Raw genomic sequence first — 20,109 nt, forward strand, 5'->3', positions numbered from 1 at the left:
GCGGGAACTGAAGACTCTCATTTTGCACCTTGTGTTGCAATCGGCAGAGGTTCTCGCAGACTCTTGAGAACGAGTAATTTCTCGTATTATCATGTTCTATACGTGTTCAATTGCAGAGGGATCAAGTGATATAGCTGCTCAGGGAAGTTGTTGTACTCCACGAAAAGCGTGTTGCGTCTAGCACTCATATGTGGACGTGCATTTTCCTGATGAAAAAGCGCATCACCTTACCGTCGAAGAAATGTCAGTAGCACGGGGATAACAGTCTGTGCAATATAGCGGACACTGGTTACTGTACCCTACAGCAGCACCAAATGTGGATGCGACATGTAACTGTTGGCCGTCGACACTATGAAGCATGAGTTGGGACATGGGTGTCGTGTGGAATGCACTCTGGAATACGCAACAGACGTCCCCCATAGGTCCCTGATGTCATAACAGGTGCAACATATGTCCGTATTTAGCATCTGGATGATGTTCTGTCGCCACAAAGCATCGAATCTGACGTGCGTCAGCATTACGTGGACGTACAGAACATGGTCTACGGGTGCAAGACTATTTGACAGGCAGCAGCGATACACAACCGATACATCGTGTTTAACATGTGCGGCAATCCGCTGATACGTTCATCCAGCTTCTCGCAGCCCTCCAGTGTGACTACGTTCAAATAGCTGTACCTAAAGGAGCACACACTCATCGGTGCGGCATGGTTGTACCCCAGAATAAATGTTACAGACAGCTCTGCTCTAAAGTCAGCACACTTATTGTCTGCTGAGCCAAAAGAGGGGGTAAACAGACAGGCCTTTTGAACACCATCTTAACGCCGATGACCGTGACAAATGACTCCCTAACACAGCAACCCCTCACAACAATCATATTATAGCCTGTACAAATGAACTCAGTCCCTGAGGGTAATGCATTTTTTTCGACAGTTTGTTAAACATATGTAACAAACTGTTTCTCTGCAACAATTCAGTTAACTGATTTTGATGAAACGTATGAGTGTAATGACGGTGCTCAAGGTTTAGGAACACACGGTTAATAACATGCCACGGAAAACAATTGCTTAAAAACGCGAGCAGTCTCGTTTCCTTTCTATTGAGTGGTATTAGTAGGATGTCTGTAGACCTTTGTTCACTTTTTATTGGTTGGAAGTTTTCCTCACCAGGATCTATGTAATTCGTCTGTCCGTCCCATATGAAGTACCTGGCGTATTAGCCACCGACAGATGCCAAAAAGCCACCGCCCTCTTTGCCGAATAATTGGCATTTTGCGTCATTTTCCTGGCAGTAATGAATATTTTGACGGTTGTTAACATTCCGGTATCGTTCAGCTCTCCGTAGGAGCGCTCAGAGTAACACAGCTGCATCCGAATGCGCGATGGAAGATATGCAGACACTCCCTACAGGTTGGTCAAGCCTTCATCATCGTGTAACAGAGCTGAGGATCGACGGACAGTTTCTGCCGTTGTATCAACATGTCTCGCACGTATCTACAACGGGCCTTTCGAAGATTTCCTGACAGCGACATGTGATGACATAAAATACATAAAAAACATAGCATCCGTATATAGCTGTTGCCATTTGCGTTATTTTATGGTGGAGAACTGTGTTTAAATACTGTCGCGTAATGATTTTGTAATCTTTGTATATGTATTGCCACATGATAAATAAATAAATTATTTGAATAAAATCTCAGAGTGTAAATTATCAATCACTACCTTTGTAAATGCGTGCCTCCCTGATTTTTGGCACACAGAAAGTATAAAATGGTTCGTATGGCTCTAAGCACTATGGAACTTAACATCTGAGGTCATCAGTCCCCTAGACTTAGGACTACTTAAACCTAACTAACTTAAGGACATAACACACATCCATGCCACGGGGAGGATTCGAACCTGCGACCATAGCATTTTTTTTCTTATCTTAAACATGAAATACAAAGCTTTTCATCATAACAGATATTTGATGACAGCCACCATAACATTTGAAATGAGATCTGTTTAGAAACACGTGTAATGTTCTTAAAACCTCTGTACAGTCGTTGTCCCATTTTTGGCTTTTCATAAACGAACATATTTCGAACCTGGAATTATCAGCTGTCTGACTTGATCAAACATATGTGTGAAGCTGCTTTCGAAATAGTCACATATGTGTCTAGAACTGCATTTCACAACCTTGTTGACTGTGCAGTTTGTTGTTCCATATAAGACCAGATTCGGTAGTTTTTAACTTCCAGCGAATTGCAGCATATTTATAGCTACAGAAGATGCATTGAATTCTGGCAGAATATTGGATACCTGAATTGACAATCACAATAGATTCAAAAAAGCACATTAAACTTGGAATAAATTCTAACTAAAACAATAAAATAAATAAATTGAAGTGTTTATAATCGACATTACACACGGAACTGGAAACAAACTTTTGAGGAATAACGACAACCCACTTGGGGAATCTAGCTCATACGGGGGTAGTTTTTAATAAACCAGTTGACCAGTTGGGAAGAAACTTTTCACACGTAGGAATTCTCCGACTTACAACAAATTGATAGTCCGATCTTGTACCGTGGGTGAAAAACGCTGAAGAACATTATAAACAAAACTGAGAATGTTATTAAAGACAAATGCTGTGCTGCTGTTTTGCCAGTAATTCCTCTAAAACTTTCATTCACTGGCCATAAGACTAGCAGTCTGAACTAGACAGGTTCAGTCAGGGCAGCTGTTCGTGGTATCTGGTGTGAATCGATGGAGCGAAAAATGCCAAATGCTACAGCGGCGAAGATTCTATTGGAGGTATAAAACACAGATTTTTCGGGTGTTCTAAATTTCAAGATTACAGGAAATAACTAATCAAACAACTGAAAAATGGGGCTCGTATTTGCTTTTACTACGCTAGACTTATAATACGGAAACTATAGACACATACACAAGTTAACACAGAATTTTATCGCAGCGTGTTCTATTGGGATGTAGTTGTTTTTTCGTTCTCGGTATGGTACAGAATTTTATACCTATATTATTTTAAATTACAACTTTCTGAAGTTAGAAACCGATACTTACATAACGTTGTGACATTTCTAAACGTTTGGTATATATTCTATGTGTGATTGGAGAGAAAACCCGCCTTATACTAGACACCATTTGAATTGTTTTGTATTACTCAAACATTTTTCAACACTTTCTGTGCTATCATCAGTGGATATCATATATCGTCGTTTCTCATATGAAACTATAAGTTATTTGTATTGATGATTTCTACCTGCCATGCATTCTCCAGGTTTCATGATTTCTAATGTTGTAATTTTGGTTCCCTTGTTTTACACATGTTAAAACACATATTTGTTTCACTATTGCTGTTTTTAACTGCTACAGACACAGGTTGTATATTTTATCAGAAAAACACATGGTTTTTGTCGTAAGAACTCGTGAATTATCCGCAGAAACCTAGTCTTATTCCGACGAAGTGTGTGAAAACGCCCACAACAGCTAAAAACGGCGACAGCGAAAACAAGCGTTTAACACGTCTAAAACAAGGGGTGAAACACTACAGTATCAGAGACTATGAGAAGTTGTGGAGTGCGAGGTGGTTACAAGATTATCAACTGATAGTGTGAGAAAGACTAGTGTATTATATCCCTGAAGATAGCACAGAAAGTGTTTAAAATATTTTAGTAGAGCAAAACCAGTCACATTTTGTCTTGAAAGTATAGACTGTAAGAAGAGCAACAAAAATTAATAAGCTGGTTATTCAATATTTGTTATATATAATCTGAATTTATTTATTGATATTGTAAGCGGGAAGAATAGCACTGTTGACATCCTTATTGGTGTTTTCACTTTGCTTCATGATGCTAACTCCTCTTCGAAACCATCTGAACATCTCTTCCATTATTTCGTTGTGTTTATAGGCAGCTTAGCCGCCTTATTGTAAGAGGCTTGTTTAACACGTTGCTGCTTCCCGATATACGCGATCAGCGTTTGATCTGAGTCGCGCTAAGTCTCATCTGCGCTCGGGCTTATCACGTTGTTCCTGTAGATCCCGATTTGCATTCAGGTTGAGCTGCGAACCACCTATGACTGATCACTGAGGTAATGGAGAGCGACGTGTAGCGGTGAGCGCATTAAGCAAGAAGCTGCTGGCAGCCGATGGAGACGGATGACCGACGATGAACTAATTGCACGTTAACTCGCAGCCAGATGCTCCTGGGTGGCCTGTCGGCAGTGAAACATTCACAAAAAAAGTTCTCAGATGTAGAGATATGACTTTGTATGATGAAGGTAAAATGAGGTAGTGGCTCGGTCCAAAACATATCAGATTTATTTGGGTACCGCTGATATTTTTACGTTTGATGAACTTAATCCATATCGAGGCTTAGCTAGTCAGAAAGTAGTTTACTATCTCATTAATTAACTAGTCGAAATACATAAATTTTGTTAACTATTACATGAAGAAACCAAATGGATTTGTAAGACATAAAAATTGTCGAAATTCTCTCGGTGACTGTGAGAATATGGTCCTGTTGCGTAACGGTAAGGTCCTGACTTGTGCATCAGCTAAACGAATTTGTTTCAACTCACTGTAAATATTGGGGTATTCATCTCTTATGCAACGCTACAGGATATTGCGCGGCCACTGGATCTGCTTGCACTGTGAACAGAAAATGCGTGAAAGATGTTCGCTAATGACCCATTACAATATTAATCTATCCTACTGCGTTCTAAAATAACAAAGAATAGCAAAAATCTTGATGAATTCTTCTCGGATTATCAGCCGAGTGGTGAGGTCGTCTTGTCGCAACGTTTCAATGAGTTTCGTGCCCATCGTATTCTGGCCAAGATGATGGGTACGAAATTTATTGAAACGTTGCGACAAGACGACGCCACCACTCGGCTGATAACCCGAGAAGAATTCATCAGTGGAATACGCCGAGAAAGACTGCAATCGCATATAGCAAAAAGCCTAGTACCTCTATTCTGTCAAGATCAAAAGAGTCTTTCGAAGACATATGATGGAATTTTAGCTGTTGACCGCCGTTTCTTTACGTTCTGTTAAGTTAATGAACGCGAGGTGCACGTACTAATTACAGTCACAAATACAGCGCGGGTTCCACAGACATTAATTATAAATTCCGTCAACATGTATTATACTTAGTAGGAAATCAGTGAGTGGAGAGAGTTATTTTTCAATGGTATATCACATTTCTGAGGTAACTAGGGTCGAAGAGTCACAGCGATAACTGCAAAAAATGTGAAAAACGGGATTATAGACGAAATTGAAGAAGATTGTCATGCTTTCCTAAAAGTGAGAAAGCCTAGTGCAAGTATTAGGGATCAAGGTCATGATTGAGAACGCACTCATATCAGCTATAGAAGTGGACCGAAACCTCAATCTGCTAGAGACTGTGGTTACTGTACACCGATACTTTGCTGTAGCATTGTTTCGTATCATGGGCACAAGAAATTACGCAGTTCCATTTTGTCAAATGGCTCTGAGCTCTATGGGACTTAACATCTGAGGTCATCAGTTCCCTATAACTTAGAACTACTTAAACCTAACTAACCTAAGGACATCACACACACCCATGCCTGAGGCAGGATTCGAACCTGCGACCGTAGCGGTCGCGCGGTTCCAGACTGAAGCACCCAGAACCGCTCAGCCACACCGGCCGGCTCCATTTTGTCATCGAGATGCTTGTATTACGATCATTGCCAAGTAAGTACCCGCTGGCGACGACTTTTGTGGCTTCATGGTGCGGCTCGATGGAAATATTTTTGGTTCGTACGAAGACGGTACACTCTCTTCGTGCAGAACAAATAACACTCGCTAGGAATTATAATCTTGCAGCGACGGGGTAGCTTGCGTGTCACAGCAGTGAAGATGCAACCAAACAGAGGATACGAGTTTCAGAGTATCGGAGCAGACCTGCGATTGGGTTCAGACTTTCTTGCAGATGGAAGCCCGTATTTTTTTCTTTAAACGGAAATGCGGGACGGTGTCAAATGCCGTACTGAAATCAAGGAACACGGCATCAGCCTGAGCGCCGTTGTCCACTGCACTGTGGATCTCATAGAGGAGCAGAGCGAGATGAGTTTCGCAGGATCTCTGTTTACGGAATCCGTATTGATTCATTTATAGGGGCTGTTCATTTTCCACGAACGTCACAGTTCTTGAGCATAAAACATGTTCCATAACTCTACAACAGATTAACGTCAACGATGTAGGTCTATAATTGTGTGAATCTGTCTTACGGCCTTTCTTAAAAACGGGAATGACCTGCGCTTTCCTCCAGTCGTTAGGTACCTTTCGTTGCTCCAGAGATCTACGATAAATTACTGCTAGAAGGGGAGCAAGTTCTTTCACATAATATTTATAGAATCTTATAGGTATCTCATCTGGTCCTGAAGCCTTTCCACTACTAAGCGATTGTAGCTGCTTTTCAATTCCGCAATCGGTTATCTCAATATCTGCCATTTCGATGCTCTCACGACGATTGAAAGGAGGGACAGTTTCACCTATTGCTTAGATATAGGGTTGGTGGTGGTGGTGGTGGTGGTTAGTGTTTAACGTCCCGTCGACAACGAGGTCATTAGAGACGGAGCGCAAGCTCGGGTTAGGGAAGGATTGGGAAGGAAATCGGCCGTGCCCTTTCAAAGGAACCATCGCGGCATTTGCCTGAAACGATTTAGGGAAATCACGGAAAACCTAAATCAGGATGGCTGGAGACGGGATTGAACCGTCGTCCTCCCGAATGGGAGTCCAGTGTGCTAACCACTGCGCCACCTCGCTCGGTCATATAGGGTTGGTGAAGAGGTTCGTAGCGCTTTTCCGTAAGTTAGTAAACACTACAGATACACATAACAGAGGCCTTAGTCATCAATGATATATTCTCCTCCACTGTTTATAACAGTGTACCATTGCTACAGTAACTTTTCGGCTCCGTGACTGTAGAAATCACGTGGCTTTGAGGTGAAGAACTTGTTGAGCTATGTTCGGAGTGCATTTTAATCCGGAAAGAAAGTTCCTTGAAGGTTCTTCGATAGAGGGCGTAAGAAGTGAGAATCTTAGGGCGCAGGATCAGGTGAATAAGGTGGGTGCAGAATGTCTTCCCAACACAACTCCTGTACAGAGTTTCCTGTAAGTGTAGAAGAATGCCGGCTGGCGTTATTGTGGAGTAGCATCATTTCACACTCTTTCTGGTCGTTATTATTGGATTGCCTCTGCAAGAGGTGGATCATTGTGGATTAATACTTTTAAAAGATGCTCATAAAACCCCAACACTCTTCTTGAATATCGAGGGTCATTAACAGTCTTCCTTAAAACGAGAAAACCATTTTTGTACCGTGCTCTGGCCAATGACTCTATTTTCATACATGGTACAAATGTTTCTGGCTGCCTCCGCTGCTGCCACACCTCTGCCGAACGCAAAGAGAAGGATATGTTGAGAACGTTCCGATTTCTCCACTTGGTCCTCCAGTTTCTAGAGTCCACGGCTCCACTCACTATTTCCGAATGACAGAATCGTAATACGTAAACTGAAATCTCAGCAGTGAACTACAAATAAAAAAATGACAATCGATAAATAAACCCATAGCAAACGGAATACCAACATGAAAAACAAAAACGCTACGAGGTTGTGCACCAACTGAAGAAACGGCTGCATTCCTGGGGTAGTTTCCGGTCTCAAATCATCAATGACCATATATGATAGATTTTATTAAATATCGAGATTTAGCGGACCATCCTGTGGCTGCTACTTGAAGGATTCAGTTATGCAATTTTTTCGTTGTTTCTAATGTGTGCACGATGTTATTACGGTGCATGAAGTCTATTGTTATGCGTCTGTTTTGCTGGATAAATTGATCAAAGGATGGAGGATTTGTCTGTCTCAGTCCATCCAGGATGAAATCTCAAGCAAACGTGTCTGTCGAGTCGCACTGATTCAACTCAAACAGCCAAGTGTATCCGGTTTGATGCTAGTCTGTGCAACTCTTTTCACCTCTGCCTAATTACCGCAAACCACATTCATTTAAAACTCGCTTATTGTAACCAAGTCTCTGTCCTATTAATAATTTTTACCAGCGACACTTCCCTCCATTACAAATCTAGCGATTTCTTGGTGCCTCACGATGTGTCCTATCAATCAGTCCTCCCTTTACCTACGTTGCGTCCTAAATTCATTTTATCTCCACTCTGCCAACATTCTCCTCTAGCACAACCTTTCAAAAGCTTATGTTCTCTTGTCTGAATTAATAACTGGCCAAGTTTTTCACTTCCGTTCAAGGACACACTACAGACAATAGTTGCAGAAAATATTTCCGAAGATTTAAATTTATATTCGAAGTTAAAATATTTATCTTTTTCTGGAATACTTGACATAATATTGCCATTCTTCGTTTAGATATTCTCTTATTCGGCAAACATCGCTTATTTTACTGCCCATGTAACAAAATTCATCCACTACTTTTTGTGTATCATTTCTTGTCTAACTCAGTCAGCACCACCTGATTTAATTAGACTATATTCCATTACCTTTGCCTTACATTTATTTAAATTCACCCCATAACCCCTTTTCAGAACACCGTACATTATGTTCTACTGTTGTTCCAAGCTGTGTCTCGACTCTGGCAGAATTAGAAAGTTAGCGGCCAACCTTACCGTTTTTATTTCTTCTCCTCAAACTACAACTCCCTTTCCTAGTATTTTGTTGGTTTCCCCCAGATCGGGTAGAGGCTAGAACCCTGTCTCAGTTTACCTTGACACTTACTTTCCTACCATGTCTTTCAAACCTTATAGCAGTAGTGATGCTCATGAATTACATAATTTTTCGTTACCTGTATTTTATCCCATATTTTTTGCCATATTTCAAAATCATCAGGCGACTAGAGCATATTGTATCTCATTCGTCTCCTTCAATCCTTGAAAAATCAACAAAGAGTTCAACAACAACGAATGGTGGAAAATGCTTTCCACATTCCTCCAGCGACAACACATCTAAATAATGAGGAGTCACGTTCCTCATACAAACGGCAAAATTGCAATTTATTTTCACTCTCTTATTTAAACACTTTTAGGATTGTTTCATAATTATGTCGTTAAAATACATCGAAATATATTCTTGTTGCAATTGTATTTCCACATAAAATTCAAAAATAAAAATGATTTTATGGACGCTCGATTTTACTTTATAATTATACTTTTCATGTCAAGACAACCAAGTCAACAACTATATATGGTAATTTGGAAGTAAACTGGCGTTTTTATTTGAAAACTGTGCGAATCTCGAAATCTTTGACTTAATAACAGACTTTAACAGCTATATATAGGTTCCTAGGTTCCACATCATACTTTTCCACTATTCGGTAGGATTCCACAGCATACGGTTTTGTAGACATGGCGGTCTGTTTACTATTTCTATGATTTCCTACTAGCCTTGAACTTTTATTACCATTGCTTTGTGATTCCTGTATACTTGATGACAACAGAAAGCAGATGATGGCATTGCAGTATTAGACTAGGTATATTAATCGACTGATATCAGAAATACGTTGGTCATAACCAGCCACTTGACACCATCTGCTTGACAAAGGCGACCGTCAGGCTTCTCGGTGCATTATGGTCTTAAAAATGGTTCAAAAGGCTCTGAGCACAATGCGACTTAACTTCTGAGGTCATCAGTCGCCTAGAACTTAGAACTTCTTAAACCTAACTAACCTAAGGACATCACACACATCCATGCCCGAGGCAGGATTCGAACCTGCGACCATAGTGGTCGCTCGGTTCCAGACTGTAGAGCCTAGAACCGCACGGCCACTCCGGCCGGCCATTATGGTCTTAGGCTGTGCACCAAAATGCTGCTCCTGCATGTTTCTTACTGTCGTCTGCCAATCTTCCTTCTGATCTTTTCTTATCTCTAGGTATTCTGCATAGTATTTCCGTAATCCACCGAACATCCGTGGACCTGACTACATATCATGCCCAACTCCGTTCCATTTTCGTTTCGCTCCATAAATAAGTCATACACTCCACTTTGTTTCGTGCACTACATATTTGTTTGCAAGTGTCTTCTGCCAATTTTAATGTAATAAATATACAGGGTGATCGGATATACCCGTTACAAACTTTTACGAACATGTAGAGGGGAGTGGGTAATAATACACCGAATAGGAACCAATGTATGGAATCGTACCGTTTCCGTTGTAGACGGTTTCAGTTCAGATCTTTAATTCATTCACTTCTGCTTGAGGAATTGAATTAAGTATGACGTAGTACAGTTACTAGGTAACAACTCGAAAGGAAACATAAAAATAACATCCATTTTGCCGTTTGTATGAGGAACGCGACTCTTCATTATTTAGATGTGTTGTCGCTGGAGGAATGTGGAAAGCATTGTCCACCATTCCGTTGTTTGTATTAACATTTGAATATTACGTTTACATCATTTCAAAAGGAAAAGGAACACAGCATACTGTACGTACAGAGCAATACTGAGACAATAGTACAGCGGCTCGATGGGGCGACCACCAATGTTGTTTCGCAATGTTTCCTTTTCAACTGTTATCTAATAACTGTACCGTCTCACGCCTAATTCAATTTCAAGCCGAAGTGGATGAGTAAAACATCTGAACTGAAACAGTCGTACAACGGAAACGCTACGTTTCCAGATGTGTTCCTGTTCAAAATATTATGTACTCACTCCGCTCTACATTTCCTAGAAGTTTTTAGGGGGAATTTCCTAACACCCTGCATATGAATGGATGTCTGTATAAAGGTGCGTAGCTGTGTAACGCCTGAAGGAAGGTAAAATTAGCTTGGTGCACACATGAATTACAATGTGACACAGGTACTGTGTTGATAAGACAGATCCAGTTGACCCTCGGAGAGGAGAAGTGCTCGGGACGCGGTAACATGGAGCACATGGATATCTGTCCGTAAATATATTAAAATAGTGCAGGGGCGAGACACCCACATTTCTATCAATAGGGAAGGTGGCAGTGACATGGAAACAAAAGTAAATTACGTTACACGACATATGGTGGCTTTCTGGGCACAGGTAAGTGAGTTGCTATCGCATACATAGCCTTTGTGATCCCTGGTCAGGTTGGCAACAGCCACAACGATAGAAAATTCCAGGTTTAATATAATAGGGCGAATGGATATCTGTCGAAGCGGAAATTTTTTAAGGGGCTCCGGAAAGGCTCAAAATCATGAAAAGTTCAATTTTTACTTTTTTGCGTTTTCTGAATCTGCAGACTATTACCGTTTAATAGATATATAATTTATTCAACTCCGAAGACTACAACTATTTTTAAATTTTTTTTGAAATGTGTTCTACATGGGCGTGACCCACTGTGGCGCTGTTAAACTGCTGTCAAATGGTGTTATTATTAACGTCCGTGTTCATCAGGTACATTTTAGTGATGTGAGATAAAGTATGTGTTGTGGCTAACCTGTGATGGTTCAATATATATCGCTGGTGTGATTGTCAATTGTTTCATGTTTATTTACTCTGTCGTTATCTCGAAAATATTCGTAATTAATTCTGTTTCTTGAGTCTCTGTTTTGTTGAAGTATAATAATGAGTAAAAGTAAAGTTATTAGAAATCCTCTGAAGGCTTTTAAGAAAAGGAGAAATATTGGAAAGCCAAAGGTATGTGTTATTACTGTAAACAATAAAGACGAAAACCAAGTGAGTGAACCTAACCTCTCAAGTACACCTGCCCATAGCAGTCAAAGTGGGAAAGAAAATACTTCACAGAAGAAGCTAGGTTCAATGAGTGAAAACTATGAATGTTTTATGGGCGAATCGGATGTGAATGAAATATTTGATATGTTGGTTCTCAAAGGAATTTTTTCAAACTGTGTAAGATGTATTCATTGTAGTGAAGTTGGTCTGGAACTCTCCATAATAAAGCACGTAGGACTTGCTAGTGAAATACAACTGAAATGTGATAAGTGTTCATACATGACCACCTTTTGGAACAGTGTTGCAGTAACTGCAACTGAAGAAAATGGTAGCAAAATCTACGAACACAACAACGAGCGATACTTGCTTTAGACAAGGAACGCCTTCGGGCTGCAGACAGGGCTGTAAAGAGTCTAGAAATACAAGCAAGAGTAAACAGGACGAGGTACAAGAGAAAGCTAGAGGAGGAGTTTGCAGAGGATGAAGATAATCCATGCTATGGACCTGGAATGCACTAAAAAGTTAATCCAATCTTTGTCGCTCGATTCCCAAAACTTTTATTTTCTCATACTAATTACATGTTTTCTAAGGATCTTCCAAACATATTTGTTTCAAACTTTCATTAAATGTTACACAGTACCTTCTGCATAATTTAACACAGCCTTTTCCCAAAAAACTGTATATTTTTGAATATATAAATAAAAAATTGCAAAAAAAATGTTGTGAATTTTCATTACAATTAAAAAAAAATCATCTTTAATAACTGAACTATAATTTTGTAAAATCCCTGTGTTAAGTTGTAGCCCATACTCCAATAAATAATCTGTAAAAAGTTCAACTTCCTACCTCAAATACTTTGTGAGGGAAGATGTAATTTATAAGCGTTATTTTAACATTGCAAATATAGGGCGTTCCGGAGCCCCTTAAGTCGAATAGAAGTCTGAAAAATTGACCAAGTGCTAGTGGATCTTGCTCTCTGAGGTTCTACACAAACTTTATGATCCGTCCAGGAAATCGAGACTCGAAGATTTTTGCCTGTTATTGAGATCGATAATGGAACGATATCGGACACGGTTATTCCAAGACTGCCGAGAAATTTTTAACTTCGATCTTATCATCAAATATTTTGAGTAGTTTCACATTTACTATTGCAGTTACTGCGAAACAGTTGCCTTAACATGCAAACAGACTGACAGTCAGGAAACAAATTACAAAAGAAATTTTTATATTATTACAAATTAATAGAATTTTTTCCATTATTTGTACTGCGAAACCTTGCTTCCGGCAAAATTCATAATTCTAGGTCAATTGGAGGTACCTCATGGGTTCTGGTGAGTAAGTTTGCAAGTATCAAAATATTACATGAATGGCCATATCTTTTTGACTGAATTCACAAAGAAGCTTAAATATCTCACCGCGTCAAGGGGCCATAGACATTAGTAAGGGATATAAATTTCAGCTTGTTAAGCCCACCAGTTCCTGAGAAATAAGAGGTCTTAATAGTCAGACAGACAGATAACTAATGAAAAAATAAATATCTTTTCGTGTAATGTTATCAACGATTTTCGGGTTCTTTAATTTTTTTTACTGCGAAACCCACTTAGAAGCTAGAATTTTCTAGACTGTCAACGGACCATAGGTCTTGGTATGTGGCTAAAATTTCACCTTCTTACATCCCGTTACTGAGAAGAAGGTGTCTTAACAGAGAGCCAGGCAGACAGACTGACACAGTCTGGAAACAAAGCGATCCTATAAGCGTTCCTTTTTTACCTACTGGGGTACGGAACCCTTAGAACCACCTAGAAGAAACTGAACACGTACTGACTCGTTTTTATAACGCTTTTCACTTTTAAACAACAACACTTACTAAACGAGTTTATGTATTCCGTTAAAAGACAAGAGTAGGGTAGGTGGTACTTAGATAAGGTAACAGGTAATACAGGGTAATATGCGAGTTCGTTACAGATCTAAAAGTCGTGATATACCAGTAAGTAACCAATACGAAATGAGAGTGAATGTTACCAAGAAATTTTACTCCAAAACTGAATCTATTGAAACAGATAAAGTACAGTCTACATTTACTTCGAAGGAGGATATATGCATTCACTTCGAAACGAGGAACAGTAAGCAGAGTAGGATGAAATTGTCACGGGCACAAAGATAAACTTTGAATCGTTTTATCAAGCTATAAAATAATTTCTATAATCTAAACAACTCGTAGTCAGATTTGAAGAGCCAACGGACAATGGTTTTGAGCAGCCGAATGAGTCCACCTGAGAGTGTTTTAGTCCAGCGAAAAACACCGTTAGGAGCAGAGGGCTCGGTGTTTCGCCGCCAACAGTTCTTCTTTCAGGCGGCCGGCAGCGGTTTCCTTTAGTGAGCAGTCAGCATCGACCCGCTTCGGAATGGTCTGAAGAGGCTTTTCGAAAGGTTGGAGGGCTACCGGTAGTGGTATCCAGAGGTAGCGGTAAATGCCGAGTGCATTTCGCCGAGGACCCAACTCTGCAGGCAACGCTAACGTCTGCTTTACACACGGCGTATTAACTCACAGCAAACCATAAAATTGCCAGCGACATCTAGAAATGGTCAATGTACCATACTACTGGTAACTTCAGGGATGTAGTAAACAGTTTCCTTTTTTCCCGATTTTGGCTCGCTTTGGAACAGGTATCAATTAAAACTTCCTTCCAGTTGCTATTTTCCTTTCCTTCAATACTCTTTTATCTTTTCACAATATCTCTACTTACTTTCGTCACACGACGCAACTACTATGGTCTTACTGCATCTACGTTGTAACCTTATAATTACTTTCCCTTTGAAAAGGTTTCTTTTTGCTTCTTCTCCTATAGATATACTGAGAATTACTAAATCAGGGTATAGCCTCTAATGATATATATCTGTTACTAATTCTCAATTTATTTAGACTGATACGCTTGTCTGCCTGGAGCGGCAGTATGCGGGTTCGGTTTGCAAGCGTATGGGTAGAGGGGTTGGCTGGGGTGGGGGGGGGGGGGGGATGACGACTGGTGCCCTTACCTTACCAAGGTTGTTTAGAGTATGCTGTAGAAGTTGGCTGGGATGCCCTTACACATCCTGCACACTGTCCGGTTCTCTCCCCATGTGATTTCTGTATATTTGGAACCCTGAAGAAAGACATTCGTGGCCGTGGATTTGCATCCGACGAAGAGGCGCACGCCTGGGTACAATCATTGTTCAGCAAGCAACTGCACAGATTTCGATGAACGCATTGACAGTTCTGTCTGCAGGAGTGGGGGGATGTTTTAACAGCTATGGCTCTTACATGTGAAATAATGAACAATGTACCTACTTTCTCCCATCTGCCTCACTTTCATTTGATTGCACTTTGCAAAATTCCAAGAATCAGCTTTACGAACCAGAACAACAACATCTGAAATACGTGACTCTGATTTCTAGAAAATTTAATCGTACACCTCAGGTGAATATAAAATCTTACAATTCATGCGAGCACGGAGTGATATAAAGCAATATATGACGCAATAACCAGCCTTCTAGTTCCAATCTATGAGCACCAGTTACACTGCGCAGAAACAGGTTATCAGATACCTACGGGCGGAGTAATGCAAGCGAACATGGAGAGCAGTGAGGAATAAATGGACGGAGAGAGAGGAAAGGGGCAGATAGACAGATCGAGGGAGAGGAGCTAATGTACAAGGAGAAGGATAGGAGGAGATGAACAAATAATGGGGAGAGGAGATTATAGACAGAGAGGGAAGAAGGAGATGGACTAACATAAGGTTCACTAAATACGTAACACTATTACAGTTCGCACGAGCCAAAAGGTGAGGACCAATCAACACGTTGGTTGTTCCAAGATGAAGTGAACTAACAACAGTGGCCATTTGCGAAGCATTTCCAAGAAAATGAGAGCTTATTTTTTCAGTTGTATTAGAAATACCTCGGACACTGATCAAAGATCTGTTAATTCCAAATTGTATACAACAGTTCCTTTGCTGCGGGTTATCCATAAGACCAACCGACAACAGATACGTTAGAAAGAACTTGCACCTTTAGATTAATAGGAAATATCTAGTTCAGTGTCGCAATAACAATAAGGCTCAACTGCTTGTGGCGTATCGCTGGCGACATTTTTGTCCTAAAACTAAGTTTACAGGTGTTCCCCATCCACCATATTTCCTGTTGATGAGCTCCATATATCTTCCTTGAGTAATGAGGTGCACTGAATGCAAGTGGCGAAAAAAGGAATTTGTCGCGTAACTTAACTAAGCAAAGGACTCGGTCGATAGGACACACTCTGAGACATTAAGAGATCACCAGTTTAGTATCGGGGGCTGTGGTGGAGAGGGGGGTAAACATTGTAGGGGGAGGCCAAGAGATGAAAGCAGTAAGCAAGTTCAAAGGATGTAGGTTGCGATTGCTACTCGAAGATGAGACTTGCACACAGGGTAGAGTAACGTGTAGAGCTGCATAAAAGCAGCTTCGGACTGAACACCCCAACAACTACAACAACATGTCTTCCTTATTTTTCCCAATACAAAACAAAGTTGATGGGCGTAGACAGAATAAATTTCGGGAAATTCAATTACCAACACATACAGTGTAAAACAACGTAAACACACAAAGGTTGACAGTGAAATTTGAAAAGCCGGAAGTAACAGACGGACTGGAATGTGTATCTCCAGGCAACAAAGATTCCAAGGTTATTCTGTTAAAGTATCCGATAAGACATAAAGATTTAACAACGCATGCGTATCACATCGCAATACACGCAAGAGGAGCTCAATTACAAGTAGCTAACTGGTTGTATGTAGCAATCCTTTTCGCATTTATGACGGCAGAGAGGCGTTGTGGCATGAAACCTATGAGGCACCGAAAACGTTTGGGGGCCACCCGCATCCGCTGCCGCTTAACATGGAGACCCTACGTTGCAGAGAGTGATCGAACCTGTGTCTAAGGCAGGCTCATCCAAGAACTGCGCCGGGCGGGCGCGCCCGCGCCCCGCGGGCGCCAGGCAGTGTAGTTCAGCGCCCCGTCCGCGACCGTGTGTCGCTAGTGTCGCCATAGGAGCGAGAGAGAGAGAGAGCTGTGGAGCGAGTGAGCCGGCACACCACTGCTCTGCGCTGGACTGTCCCGCGGTCAGATCCAACGCAAAGAAAATAACAGAGGAAGTGCACCTTTGTAAAAGAGGCCGATGAGCGGTAAAACAAGCAAATCACTTACCGTTTAGGTAACAACTAGTGTTCGTGTGGCAGAATTACTACGCAAAGCTTTAGACAACAATATCCAAAACAAGAATCGAAGAACATCTTAGTTGTCTTCAGACCCACAGGTTCATTCTATTAATACAGCACATGCACACTCGTCATATGTACAATAAGCGTCTTCTGAAAAATATATCAGTTTCTTAAATGAACTAGAGTCATAAATATTCTGTTTTAGAAATAACTTTATGTAAGGGATATAGAGTCTCATTCTTACTGTTAGCAGTTACAAGTAAATATTTTTTGTTGTGCTTCGGGCTGCAACTCTTTGTATCCCTTTTCAGAGTTTAGAAATCGGATCCTTAGCTTGATGGTTTGTACATAATAATTTTAACCGACCAAGTTTGAAAACCTATTAAACAATAGAATTATGGTTATAAAGCTCTTTAATTCTTACAGTCAACATTGGTAAAGCAGACAATTAACATTTTACACTTTTTTCTTTTTCAAGGAAGCGGTTTTGTCAATGTTTGGTACAATATTCCATGAGACTGATAACCTCAAAGAATTAGTCATATTTTTATCGCGAAGTAATAAACGGTTCTTAGTTTTAGCAAGCTTTAAAAGAGAGAAAAAGCGCTCACAGATATACGTGGAACCAAACATTGAGAGAACTTGGGCCGCGTGCTTGTGCAAAAGAGGATATTTCTCTCGTGGAAGACAGCTCTAAAAGTCATCCAAAGTTTTACACATGAGAAAGCGGTCCTTCAGGGAGGTTATCGCACTGCAGGTCAATCAGCTCTAGTTGAAGCACTTGTGAGACATTCTATGCCGAAGGGAAAACGGGCGAACAAATATATCTAAGGCCGATTGAAGCTCACTTATCTCCAAAAAGCTGTTTTCAAACCGTTCTTGTAATTCGCAAATGATTGCAACATAATCTGAAAAATCTACATCTTCTTTAACGCTGTCTAGTGCAGGAAAGTGTCCACAATTCTTCTCGCACAATTGTTTTCCCACAAAATAAGTTTTTTTTTTAAATGCTTGTATCGTCTGCACTAAATTAACGACATAGTGATTTTCGCGTTGGAGTGAAATATTGAAAGTATTTAAATGACCAGTAAGGTCACTCAAAAAAGCCAAATTCGCCCTCCACTTAAGATCACAAAGTAATTCTTCTGGACGTCCTTTCATTTCCAAAAAGGTATTTATTTCGCCCCCCCCCACCCCCCGGGGAAAAACCGATGAAGCACCTTTCCTCCGCTCAGCCATCTTACTTCGGTGTGGTAGGGGATGTCCGGGTATTCCGCTTCGATATCAGCCAGAAATTCTTTAAACTGGCGATGTGTGAGTCCATGCGAGCGAAGATAATTAACCGTTCGAAGAACTGTGTCCATAACATTTTTTATGTTGACAATCTTCACACAAAGTGCCCCCTGGTGTATCAGGCAATGGACTGCCGCCAATAGGGAACAGCCAACTTCAGCCATTTTTGACCTCACGTAACTCAGAAATCCAGTGCGTATCCTTCGTAGTGTAGGGGCTCCATCCCTTGTTACACTGGTCAGGCGTTCCCATTTTAAACCCATTGACTCAAACACGTTTTCCACGGGTAGAAAAATATCCAAACCCGTGGTTGTGTCTTTTAATGGTATAAGATCTAGAAATTCTTCGGTGACACGCAGATTGTTGTCGACAACTCGAATGAATATGACGAGCTGAGATATGTCCGCAACGTCCGCGGACTCGTGGAGAGCGATAGAAAGTGAAATGAAGTTTGCCGCTCTCTCCATTAATTGCTGCTCCATATCTGAGACCATATCTTCTACTCCGTGAACAACAATTTGAGGCGAAAGAGCTATTTTTTTCAAATTTTTCCGTGAGGTCTGGTGGACAAATACAAGCCACCGAGTCGAACAGGCAATCCTTGATGAGGTTCCCAGCAGCAAAGGGCTTTCCTGCTTTCCCAATTCTCAGCGATCATTTGTAACTTGCGCGCAAACTTTGCCCAGCTGTTTCCTGCTCGTACCACGCCAAAAAAGAACATACAATTAATTTTGTACAATCCTGTTTTTAAAACACTTTTATCACTTTAACAATTAATTGTTTCACTCATTGACACTCAAATAAAAAACTAACAAGGAAGATTGGTTTTAGATGCGTTTTCCCCCAGCTCCGCTGAAGAGGACAGCGATATATGGTCGCAAAATAAATTTTTATCTATTGCAATATTTGCGTACAGCGGCATGGAGAGTCTCGGTTGGCGGTCTGCACGGCCAGCCAAGCGACACGGCTCGGCCACTGCGACAACATACGAATTCGCCCGGGGATCTGGCAGCGGGCGATCGCGGGCGCTAGCGCCCCAGGGGCACAGTTTGGACGAGTGTGGTCTAAGGCGAGCACATCTCGATAGATAGGTTTCCAGATGTGCATAGTAGAGCGAAAATCAATTGAATGCACTCATCAGCTCAAGTAATGTGCGTGTAATGTTCCTAAAGCCATTATGAAACAGCCCGTGAGTAATGGATAATGCATTGTTTGCAGAAGAAAAATAAAAAATATATTTAAAAAAAACAGAAAAACGTATGCACACGCACATGATCGACTTGTTAGTTCTTGTATCGTTCGCTGCTGACAGACTATACCATACGTATCTGTGGCCCCATGACATCCCATGTAACCATTTCTCACACTAGAACACCGCCACTGATTTCTTGAATGATGTGGTACTGGCAAGATGAACGCAATTCTCCATTGGTTTTGGACACACCCGAACTGCCATCAGTGCTTTCCAATATTTGATGTCAAGCCTTTGTCAAGGCGACCTGTTTGCGTTAGTCGACCGTCCAATGCTGCGTTTCTTACGACCATGCTATTCTCTGGTCACTGTGGGTTGTGGTGAATAAGGAAACACGTAGGTTTGTTCCACAGAACGAGGATGTGTTTCCTATGGTATGAATTGGCACGTGATTTTTCTCACTGTGGGCTTTGTGCTGTTGTACTACCTGGGGCAACCCCTGCAATCAACACATTTTTGTCTCTTTGCTCTCTAGTATCGTTTTTGCGATGAATGACTGCATGACTTCGGGGGTGTAAAGTGTAACTACATGACCGCTGTCAGATACAATTATATTATCGTCTTGTCCATTCGGCATTCGACCGTCACGTAAAACGTCGAGTTATTTCATTCACCCTTACCTTAATAACAATGGTTCACTCTCTC

The sequence above is a fragment of the Schistocerca americana genome, chromosome X, assembly GCF_021461395.2.
Source record: "Schistocerca americana isolate TAMUIC-IGC-003095 chromosome X, iqSchAmer2.1, whole genome shotgun sequence".
In the NCBI taxonomy this organism is placed as follows: Eukaryota; Metazoa; Arthropoda; class Insecta; order Orthoptera; family Acrididae; genus Schistocerca; species Schistocerca americana.